Here is a 12,282-nt window from a genome sequence, read left to right as displayed (position 1 = left end):
GCTAGACTATCTGTCCAATCTGAGTGTTCTGTTGCACGACTTAAACAACTTTTGAACGCACATGTTCCACCAAAACAAGTTCCTTCACGAGGCGATTTTAAGTGTATGATGATTGTGATTGGATAAAATAAATGCCAATAAACCAGAGCATGTTTTTCTCCAATCCCAGTGTGCTATGTAACAACGACTATATAATATGACTAGCCTGACCCTCCTCCGCAGTGCTGTGGATGAATGTCTGGCAAAGCGAGACTAAGGTGGAGGTAACGTGCCAAGATACTCACCAACAAAAAGAAGTGAAGAAGACTGTCCACATAAAAGTGTCCATGGGGAGGACACTGAACCTCAAATTGCTCCCGATGATTAGGCCGTGCAGTGTCTTGTGCTGTAACTCCCTGCCATCAGTGTGTGATTGTGTTACTGGGCGAATAAGAGGCAAATTATTAACTACTTTGAAAAAATCGCTTTAAAAATGCAGCCATTTATCATTTAAGCTGAAACTTTATTTGTTTGTCATCTATGACAACTCAGCAAACACCTTCTGATCAGGAGGAAATGAAAGCTCTGAAAAATCAAGAAAATGTAGTAAGTGGAGCTTGATTTAACATTGTTTTGTCAAGTTAATGAATTTAATTCAATACTGCACATGATACAGTTACAGCAATAACCCCCCCCCCCCCTCTGAAATATCAAGCACATTGTTTTTGCAATTCTTATAATTAATTGGAATAGCAAAAACTGATTTAAACACCTCAATGGGAATAGCTTTCATAAATAATATAGTTTCATTCGGTTTTTAAAAGGTGTTTTAACCCTTTATACTCAGAATATGAACATGTGAATGTTATTTTTTGCTGTACTTTGCAGCAGAGTGAGAGATGATCCACTTCAAGACAAGACAAACCGGGTACAGATCTCTTTCAGCTGGTAAAACACTATGCTCGGTTGATGCAAGTCTGTCTTTTTTTAAAGTCTATCAGTGACGCAGTGTTGGTCATTTCTTAGTGGTTCTTTAACATCTGCAGCACTATGTGCTCATTCTTGCTTATCTTTTTCTTGTTTTCCTCTTGTCAGAAATCATATAATCATAATCATAGTTCTAAGATTGAGTATGTATTTTAGACTCATAGTTCTTAGTGTAAAACGTTTCTTTGGTTTCTTTGTGTTCTGGTGCCGGGTCGCCAACACAAATCACTGTAACTAGGAAGGAAACAGACACCATTTACCAGTCACCAGTCAACCTCCTCTGTGTCTCCCACCAAACCTAAAGCAGCTCAGACACACACAGCAAACCCAACACGCCTGCTCAGACCGCAGCAGATTCTGCACACTGGGTGTAAATATGCCATAGCTGCCCCTGTCTTCTTCAAACAGCCAGGAAGAAAGAAAACAAGCAATCCCCTCTATTGGAGCTGCATGTTAAAACAGGTTTAATCAATAAGAATAGACAGACTGATTTATGTCCAAACACACACCAGCACACAGAGAGAGAAATAAAAAAGGAGAAAAAATAAAGAAGAAATGAGAGGTTAGATAAGGAGAGACCTGAAACAAGGATAAGATAATAGAAAGAAGTGGTATGAGAAAATAAATAAAAGATAAGTGTCTGTGTTCAAAAGGAAACGAAAAACAGAGAGCAGCTGGGAGGAGAAGAAGAAAGCAGAAGGGATCACAGGCCTGTCCGCTCGCTCTCCCAACAACTGATCAATCAACTTTGCTTTTAATCTCGCCCAATGACTCATAATCAAATTAACTGCCGCACTGAAACCTTCTACCTCCTCAAGTATCTGTGTCCATGCCAGCTACACTTTGAATTTCTGGTTTGGACAGCTCATTTGGTGCATGGTTAAAAAAAAGAGCATTGCACCGGCTGGCACCGGCTTTCAAATGTCAGCGGTGGCGCCGGCTGAGACAGGAAGAACCTGCACGCTGCAGCCAATCAGCTCAATCACTCTGAGTAAAAAAAAAAAAAACTGAACTCAAACTTTGTTTTGGTAAGGCTACTTTACTCCTAAAGGCTGCTAGATGTTAACCTGACACGACAGATAGTGACATAGAACCATCTGAGTAGGCGTCATTGTAAACTGATTGGAAAAGGGCAGATGCTTTAAAAAGAAAAGAAAATACCTGGCAGATGATTGGGTTAACCATCCGTCTATCACGGCCGCCATTGTTGATTTGAGCAAACAGTCACGGTTGTCACACACACCTCAACCACGCTGTTAGCTGCCAGCAGCTCCTCACTGGACGCTGAATGGTTTAGTTAGCTTGTAATTAAGAAAGAAATGCAAGCCTCAAGCCTGAAAAGATTCATTTTTGTTTATGCAATCCTGCGATTCTCACGCTCTGGTAATTGATATTTTGCGAATTCAGTGGCCATGCAAAGTAAGCTAAGTGTGTTTAAAGTACCATCTGAAGTTCAAAGTTTAATGTCTGCAACGGATGTGAAAACAAGACACAGTCAACAGAGGTGAATGCATATCAAATTGAACAGCAATCCATCAAACAGTGGTCGACATCCTTCACTCAAAACCAAAAATGTCAACCAGTCATGGGGATCACCAAAGTCGGCCTTGAGATGGCAGCCGCCTCAAATCTTAACCTGGCAGCAATGGGCCAACTCACTTTGAGAAATGGTTTCGATGGAGTGGTCCATGGCCCAAATACATGGCACCAGCATTAAAACAATCAACAATGGGATGAAACACACACTTTCATTAACGAATGGGTACAGCATCATCGTCTCTAGTCTTTCGTTTTGTTTATGGGAGGAGAGATCTGGGGTGGTAGGGGTTGGGTTTGGGGTACACTTTCTGGTTTAGTTTTGGATTGTCTTACATTGTGTGTGTGTGTGTGTGTGTGTGTTAAGGTGTAGGGAGGCGGGACAAAAAGAAAACTGTGATGTGTAAAGTTGTTTACACATCACCATTCTCAATAAAAAATGTATTAAAAACAAAAGAAATGGGGATCACTAAAGTCAGTATTCATGCACTGGGGATCATGAAGGACTGTAGAAAGTTTCTGACGCTGCCATCCTTCGAACCACAGCACTAACGTGTCTAACAAAGAAAGGGTTTACTTGAGTTAAGAGGGTTATGTTTTAACCCGTACTTGATCTGCAAGATGTCTCCAAAAAAATTCTCCTCATGACTAGACTTTATTTTAATTTTATGATTATTTTCAATCAATCTTTTATCTTTTATTTCTACTTTGCAAAATATGTTCACTTTAACTCAAAATGGAATCAATGGAAATGGTGCCTTTGAGTGTACCAGCAAGCGGAGAATTGTCTTTGTTCTGTCTACTTTGATTATTCAGTCAAGAGCTACTTAAACAGCTGTCACTGGAATGTGATTTGTCTCCAAAAATCTGTTTAAATATTTTCTTTGCCTGAGACAAAGAAAAGCTCTCTGTGCAGTGTGTGATGAGCTTATGAGAAAAAAGACTGCTGACTTCACTCTGAACCACATTAAACAGCAGGATGTTGAAAAGGCTAATGTACAGATGAGATCCACAATCAAACCTGACAAATGGAGACGGAATGCTTGCTTGGTTGAATTAACTGCTGAATAATTACCGGTGTGTAAAATGAATGTTTTTTTTTTCCAAACTTATTTTATTCTGTCAAATTATGACAGAGCACATGGTATTTCTCAGAATAATCTTAATCATGGTTGCACATATGTAGATGCATCCAAATAAAACCACAGTCAGCAGGGTAGTTAAAGAAGTTGCTGAGGGCTTCCCACTTATTTCCACACCTGGATGGACTTTCCCCATGTCACTGATTTGTCATCACTTTTGCAGTCTTGAAGTATGGAGCCCTGGTGTCAAAACTCCCATCCTATGAACTCATTATACCAACAACTTATTAGCTTAAGAACCTGACAATCAGGCTAACACAGTACAGGGAAAGCACTTAGTGCCACTAAAACATCTGTCAGACCTGACTTAATGTTTTGGAAAAAAAGTCCATTCAGTCTCGGTAATGTGAGAGTGGGGTGGAAGCTTAAATTCTCCAAAGTAGGGCAGAACAGTGATTTGGAGCCAAACCACAGTTTTATTGATCCGCTATTAAGTAATTGATCCAAAGAGTCAGATCCAAAGGTTTTGGACAGTAAGGCAGTTTTTATGCTTCCACTCTGCATCATAGGTTAGATGTTACTTCGAAATGCTCAAATCACAGATGGGACAGAAGGGATTTATATCAGCTACAACGTTAGCACCCCAGCTCGTAAACTGCTGTGATGTGGGCGTCGGAACTGAAGTGATATTACAAACTATTTTTATGCCTGTCCACACAGATATTGCACCAATGAAATTACTAAAACATTAATGTACTGAATGTGTGCCGTCACTGCAAACTCATTTTAAGAGTAAAAAAAATGCATTTTCAGTTCAGTGTATTTTGTAGGTGAGCAGGTAAAAACCTAAAACATGTTTTGGAAAATTAAAATAAGTCAAACCATGTGAAGATATAAGTCAGGAATGTGATGCTCTTGTAGTTCTTGAATGTAGTTAATGTAGGCTAACGTTAGAAAGCTTTAGTTTCACTTAATGTTTTCAATAGAAAACATCCAAACTGAGCTTGTGCTGACTATTGGTGTGTGACACAACTTAGCTAAAATAATGTGAAATTACAGTCGCTCACACAAATAAAGCAGCGTTGTTCTTACAATGAGCTAACGTGCAATGGCGCTTACTGAGGTGATCTGGTGTGTTACAAAACACACATAGGCCTCTGGGTTAACTTAATGTTAGCTAGCTATGTTCTTATGTTAGTCACAATGTAACATTATAACTCAACTTTAGATTCAGATTCAAGTTGCGTTATGGAAAAGTAAAGCACTGCGACCGTTGCATCTCTTCTTCAGTTGTCAGATTGTTCTCTTTCATACCGCCTTGTGCAACACAGTATTAACAGAATTAAACTATACATGCATAATTTACAATCAGAATGCCACTTTAACGATATGTTACAGTGGAAACATGCTGTCAGCTACTGTAATTATTTTGGATCAACAATGCATTGTGATATACAGCTAAACTTTATAAAATTTCAGCAGAAGAGGTAATTGTAAGATTTTACTGGAAAAACTACAGTAATCTTTTACAGTGTGGAGCCAGCAGCCGGATAGCTTTTTGTAACTTAGCATAAAAAGGTGGTGGTGAATGGAAATTCTATGGTCTTTTATCAAATTAATTATATTTATATTTATAGTATCAAATCATAACAAGAGTTATCTCAAGACACTTAACATATACAGTATGACAAGAGCAAACTCTATAATTTACAAAGACCAAACAATTCTCAAAAGGTAACAAAATCTTCCTACCAGCACCTCTCAGGTACAAATGGCTGAAACTACTTTTAGCCATTGTCTTGTACACAAAACCCTTCAAAACTGCAAATTGTCATTTTTACACTTGGAATTTAATATGGTTTTAAAAAGAATTGTTGATTGTAAATTAATGGGCTCTTCCTTCAGACCCAGGTTAGTTGTTTCTCTCTGCTTCCAGTCTTAAGCTCAGCTAACCAGATCTAGCTTCATATTTAAAATACAGATGTGTGATTGGTATACTTTATTGCCTGATTCTGAACTTCTAGCAGTCACAATCTTATAAATGGGATCAATCTTGCAAGACTTTATTTTGCTGTGTTTCCAGGCATCAGGAAAAATGAGCTGTAGCTTCATTTGGCAGCAAACTGCGCTGGCAACATGCATTCACCAAAAAGTGGGGCAATCTATTACATGATCTATTCTGGAAATATTATTAGACCCACAGAGCCATGTTGCTCCAGAGTTCATCTAAGTGCTTTCAGTTTTCTTAATTTAATATCACTATTCTTCTGAAGGGTTCAACAGTGACACAGGAAGAAGGAAAGTGGTGTGTGTGTGTGTGTGTGTGTGTGAGAGTGTGTGTGTGTGTGTGTGTGTATGTGTGTGTGTGTGTGTGTGTGGTGGAAGCAGGGGAAGCCCATGACAGAGAGCGAGAAAGAGAGTTGGTGTTAAACGAATGGCTAAGATGATTGCAAGTGCTGGTGGAGGAATTGAATTCTGAGTAGGTCGTATTTCAGCCGAGCGAGAGGCCCAGTGACAAACACACACACAAACACAAACACACACACACACACACACACGCACACACACGCACACACACACACACACGCACACACACACACACACACACACACGCACACACACACGTCATTGTAGCTTTACTGCCAAGCCACTTCACACAGACCTCCAGCATCATTAGAAAGCATACACACTCAAAGAGCTGGAGAAGGGAGGGAGGGGGGTTCAGGTGAATGTTCCTCTTTTGGGATTTGAATGTGCTTCATTGTCTTAAAATCGCAGCTTTGACAGGCTGAGAGTCTACTCCCACACATCTTTTTACTGTCAATTGATGAAAAAGCCTTTCCACGTAATCAGTACACCTTTCATTTTTGAGATGGAACACAGAAAGGAAGCCAAGAGGTAAAAAAAATAATCAGGACGGGCGGCTTTAGACTGGACGTCTAGAAAGCCAAGAAAGTGTTAGAGGAAAACTTTATTTCCAGTAAATAGGACTATAGCTCCAAAAGTTCCAGACATCCACATGATCTAAAACCACTGAAAGCCTGAAAGATAGAAACCCACAAGTATACATTGTTATTTTCAGGTGCCATTATCTGCACCATTTTTATAGAATTAACGTGGGTCAAAATCAACATTCAAAACCCAAGCATCTTTATTCTCTCATCTAGACACAGATTCCCAACCTGTTATGGCTTGGGACCCTTTATAACAAAACGCAGTGTCCACTCACAAACCCTTATTGCATAGGTTGCATAATGTCATGAGCAATTTAACCAAAGATGGATGTGATCTTTTTAAATAGTTTCATTTGAATAGTTTATAGAGGCCTGAAATGATAAAACTATCCACATTTCATTATAGGTGATGTCCTGGTGGTCTAAAGGGGTTAAGCACCAACAATGAACCCCAACCAGTTTGACAAGGACAGGGATCTTAGTTGCATCTTTCTCTACCCTCATTTCCTGTCATCTCTCTTCCGTCAACTTCCTAATAAATGCATGAAATTGAAAATGTATTGAAATGTATTGTTTTTGTTGCTCTACTATGTGAACCCCTGAAAACAAGTGCCACACCAGCAAACACTGTTTAATTTGAGAGTACTACCAATCAGGACTCCGTACTTTGTAAGCACTGACCAAAAAATGTCTATTGACTGAATGCTTACAGTGGATTCTCAATCTGCGTTATTCTCTGAACACGCAGACTAGGGATGTAATGATTAACTGTATAACGGTAAACACGATAAAAATGTTGACGATAACAATCACCATTTTTATTTAAAATACCATTATTATCACGGTGGATTACATTGGTGCGGGAACCATTTGTTTAATCCTTCCCAGCTTCAACCGAGTCTCCTGAAGTTGGCGCGCAGGCGCACCGAGTAGCCTACAACGTTTCTTGAAGTGGGAATCATGGCGGAAGGAGGAGATGACGGCGCTCAGGACCTTTATCAGCCTTCTAAGAGGACTGAGTATGAAACATGGGCATATTTTGGTAATTATAAGAATACATGAGGACAGTTGATTGAAGATCTGCAGAACGTGCAGGAAAAAAGTTGCTGCTAAAGTCGTTGAACATACTTTTAAAAATAAAACAATAATGCAGAAAACCGCGAAGGTCACTATAACCATGAGGTTAACTTTCATACCGTTACATCCAACTCAGACTTAACTTATTGTAATGCAGTTCATTGGGGCAAAGTTCTCACCCAGCTGTTTGTGTTAGGATCACATCTAACACTAAAGGTTTTTGGCTAAATGTATTCATATCAAAAATTGAAATTGAAGCATACAGTCAAATGCATTTTATTTATTGAGCCCAAAATCACACTGTGCAGCATACTACGCTCTCGATCCGTAGACCCTCAAATCATACCAAGTCTTAAAATGGGTTTCAAAAGTGTTGCATAAATATTAATTGCAGCTCTGAAAGCAGAGCAAAGGAACCTGACTTTTCATGGATCTAAAACTGCTCATCAAACCAGCACGAAGTTTTAAAGGCTAAGGTTAGAGTCCAGCAGAGTGGTGCTGAATGGACAGCTCCTGCTGCTCGGGGGGCCATCTGTTTTTATCCCTTTAACCCCTCAAGCCGCCGATCACTCCCACAGCCAACAACCTGCTCCCAGTTCAGGTGAACTTGCGATGCCAACTAAAATTTGTTTCGACTGAGAGAAATGATTTGGAGTCGCGGAAACGCCGAGCCAGCGATGCCTGCCATCCCGTCTGCTGAGAGGCATTCACACGCGCAGCTAATGCCTCACACGCTTTAAATTACCGTTAATCCATTTACTGTCAACAAAGGAGCAAGGAAGAGAGAGAAAAAAAGACGCATGTCAGTCCCAAATTATGCCATGAGGAGTGCAGGAGCGCAGCGGCAAATGGCAGGTGGTTGATGGGGCCAAATGGCCTGAGTTAGCACGTATTTCTTACCCGGAGTTTTCTTTTGGTGCAGTAGGGAAGAAGGAGGAGGAGGAGGAGGAAGAGGGGGGTAGACCAACTCCACCGCTCTCCCTTCTTCAAGCGCCTCTCTCCATCCAATGACACCGGTGCCGGTCCGGTCTATGTATCCCGGAGGCGGTGTAGGGGAGGGAAACGGCGTTTACACTCCTTCCGTCTCAGCGCATCCACAAGCTTTCAGACGCGGCCAACTGGAGGAGGAAGATGAGCAAAAGGGTGATGAAGACGAGGAGGAGGATCTGTCTTCCACTCGGAGGTGTACGTCTGTTTCAGTGCCGCTGTCCGCTAGAGTATAAAAAGCTGCTACCAGAGGCATTTTCTGTATGAGCAGCACCTAACCCCTGACCGGCTGACTGCAGAGAGAAAGTCCCTCCCCTGCAGCGCAACTTACACCGCTGGGCCGCTCAATAACAAGACCACCGCCTCCTCCTTCTTACACACACACACACACACACACACACACACACACACACACACACACACACACACACACACACACACACACACACACACACACACAGGGGTGTTATGCAACAGTCGCACTGGGGGGAGGATGGGATGGGAGGTGTAAGTGTAGTTCAGGATTCCCCCCCCTCACACACACACACACAAACATACTCTTATCATCATGCCTCCTCAAAATGACTCCCACTAGACCTTCCTGGGGTCCCAAGAACAAATCTCTTTCTCTCTTCTCCTTCATCGTTTCATCTGTCAGGGATGATTCAGTGTGGGATTACATAACTGTCTATACTGGAGGTGGGCAGGGTGCAGTGATCACACCTCTGATAGCAAAACACTCATCTAAATTCATTATCACATCATCAATTCCCAGTAAATCAAACTACTACTCCTCGCCCTGGTGCTATGCAGTGCAAGGCTAGTAAAGTCAGGTTATTAAATTAAGGTTTTGTTAAGGGTTTGTTATATTTGTATATGTTAATAAATAATGTACTATTGCGTTACAGATAAGTAGTCAAAGCAAGTTAGTTATTGAAGGATAGACACAAGACAAAAGTGTACTTATTATGTACTAAGGGCCTTCTATTTTTATTTGTCTGCCATCTTATTACGCTGCTTGGATAAATACAGTTTTGCATGTTAAATGTTTATTTAGTTGATAAAATATGATGCACAATCAAAGTTTTTCAGACTGGTAAGCGGTTGTACTAGTCAGAAGGAACTATCATCCTCAACCTGTTGTTATTATTCCATCTACACTATGACAAGCATTTATTGCATCTTTAACACACAGAACTTGAAATAGAAATTGAAACAATTCCATTTTGATGTATACTTTACTTTCCTACCCAAGGACAATATCACTAAGTTACTTTTATATAACAGATGGTAATAGTTATTTCCCTGTTACCAACTGAGAAGCTCCTTCAGCCCCGTACAGGGACCCCGGCCCCAAGCTTGGCCTGCTTTGACCTCATTCAACCCGATTACTGATTAAGTGAATGGCATCACATTACAGGTAATAAACCTACTGGAGCTTCGCTCTGGAACCAGACTGATGAACACAACGATAACAACAACAACAGGAAATACTCACCACAGCTTAAGGAAGTGGATTTCATAGTAAGGCATTCCCATTGGGTCCTGGAAGAGATGCACAACACCAACACCGTACATGATTATAGTAGATATCATAAGGAGTAGTGAGCAACACGTTTTATTCCTCATTATTTTTCCAATTTCTGCAGAGTCAAGGTCTGCAAGGGTCAGGTAATTGATGTTTACACTTCGATCAAATGCAGCACAGCAGATATACTTTGCTCTGGCCACGCTCTCAGCTGCGCTGTGACTTTGGATGGCAGATGAAGACAGAGAAACAAACAGAGCATGATGAACAGGAATAATGAGATTTAAAATCAACTTTGTTTGCCAACAGCAGTACTGTCTGATAAAAAAAACCTCTCTCTGCAGAACTCTACTTGCGGTAATTTGCCGGACGTGGCTACGTGAAATACACTAAATCTGAAAAAACAGAAACAGAGCATCCCAATAATCCACATAAAACACACATCTGTGAGACCCCTCATTTCCCCTTTTTCAATGACGAACATGAGTAAAACTTTTCAAATTTTTTTCCTTTTTATCCCGCAAAATCCATACAGCGTGTCTTCACACTCACCCACACCGAGGTCAATGTGATAATGTTATAGCAAACAGTGGAATAGTTTGAGGCTCAGTGCATTCTGCGTTTTTCTTGGCCTTTTAAATGTCTCCATCTGGTGGTGGAGCTACTGTAGTGATGTTAGCACAGAAATACCTTCTGTTCCAACACAAGCAATGTACAAAACACCCTTTACTGAGCCTGTGTGACTCATACATGTGTTGCAAAATTCATGGTGTTGTCAAGTGGCTTAAAGAGTGATTTCTAGCCACTCAAGTTTGTATTCAAAAAAATGTACAAGAAATGTTACTGACATTTCTTGTATCATGTATTTTATAGATGCTCAACTGTAGTTTGCTAGTTTCACTGGCCAATAGTGAGCTGGTAAGAAATGTTGTGCTTAAGGGTAGCTGTTGGGCACTATAACTAAATCAGAAAGTATCTTTAAATCTTAAATCTAATATAAAACTAAATAACTCTCTGGGCTCCCCATCTTTAAGATACATGGGCTACTTTGAGATATGCCAGCAAAGGAATATAAGACCTGCTAGTTTTACGTAATAATTTTATTGCAGGTTTCTGAAGTTTAAAAAAAAAAATTCCCAGGGCATTGGTTGATGTTCCAAACCCTTGAGAAGAGGAATGTTTCCAGTTTTAGTATGGCCGCTGTAAATAATTCAAAGGCTCATTATCAGCCCAGGGCTTCAGGATGGTTCTTATTTTACTGATGAAATCTGTAGCATCAGTCCAGGTCCAAATTGACTTAAAATAAAGGGTTTCACTACACAAACCTCCTAAAAATGAACTGTGGTAGTGAATTAGACTTAAAAAAAAAACTTAAAAAAAAAACATCCATCACGAAATATTCAGATTTAATTTACTCACGTACAGAACCACTAGTTGAAACTCCTTCCTTTTATAATCTGTCCAGTTCCTATAAAGTCATTATTCTCTCCTGGAGGATGAAATCATGCCCACCACAACAGCAATAACACAATGTCACAAAGTGTATAAAAACATATATTTATTGTTCTGTTACTGTTGGTTAATTTGATCAACAAGAAATGTTGGCAGGCCAGGAGATAAACTGTACACATATTAATAGAAAGCCTTAGAGAGCTTCGGTATTTTTCTGTTCAGTGGCAATTAACAATGCAAAGAGACAAAAACAATATTCGCCACAGGCCGTACAGTTGATGAATGCTGTGTTTTAATGGTGCGTTCAAAAGACATCCTTCAGCCTCTTTTCAAAGTGGTTCATCTCCTAAGCAGACACCTTTCCAAGAGGGGTAAAAATACTGTACATTGTTCTGCACATTAATGCTCTTTACCATGTGGATTGAAGAATAGGTTATTTTTCATGTATCCTTTGTTTAGGACAGTGATAACTAATCGTTTTTTTCTTCCCCCCAAAACGAGCAGGTTGAAGAAAGTCAAGTAAAGCTTTACAAATGAATGAATTATATCGTTAGACTCTCTAAAGACAGAAATAGAGGTGCACCGAACTTGACAAAATAGTGTGTGGATTAAAATAGATAAAGGTTATATATACAGTGGGTACGGAAAGTATTCAGACCCCTTTAAATTTTTCACTCTTTGTTTCATTGCAGCCTTTTTC

General features: G+C 40.1%; 1 protein-coding gene and 1 long non-coding RNA gene across 3 annotated transcripts in view; one reads left to right on the top strand and one right to left on the bottom strand.

Annotated features, from left to right (window-relative positions):
* syt12 (synaptotagmin XII) overlaps positions 1 to 8,985 on the bottom strand; it is a 24,753-nt gene extending 15,768 nt beyond the window's left edge. For both annotated transcript variants that reach the window (XR_004657630.1, XM_034879181.1), the window contains exon 1: positions 8,516 to 8,985. The gene's annotated coding sequence lies outside the window, so the exon portion shown is untranslated. The remainder of the gene's footprint in view (positions 1 to 8,515) is intronic.
* LOC117949144 overlaps positions 1 to 12,282 on the top strand; it is a 21,191-nt gene that overhangs the window by 6,939 nt on the left and 1,970 nt on the right. The window lies entirely within an intron of this gene.

Source organism: Etheostoma cragini, chromosome 8, assembly GCF_013103735.1.
Source record: "Etheostoma cragini isolate CJK2018 chromosome 8, CSU_Ecrag_1.0, whole genome shotgun sequence".
Classification (NCBI taxonomy): Eukaryota; Metazoa; Chordata; class Actinopteri; order Perciformes; family Percidae; genus Etheostoma; species Etheostoma cragini.
The sequence above is the reverse complement of the archived record's forward strand: the minus strand, read 5'-3'. Positions and strand labels throughout refer to the sequence as shown.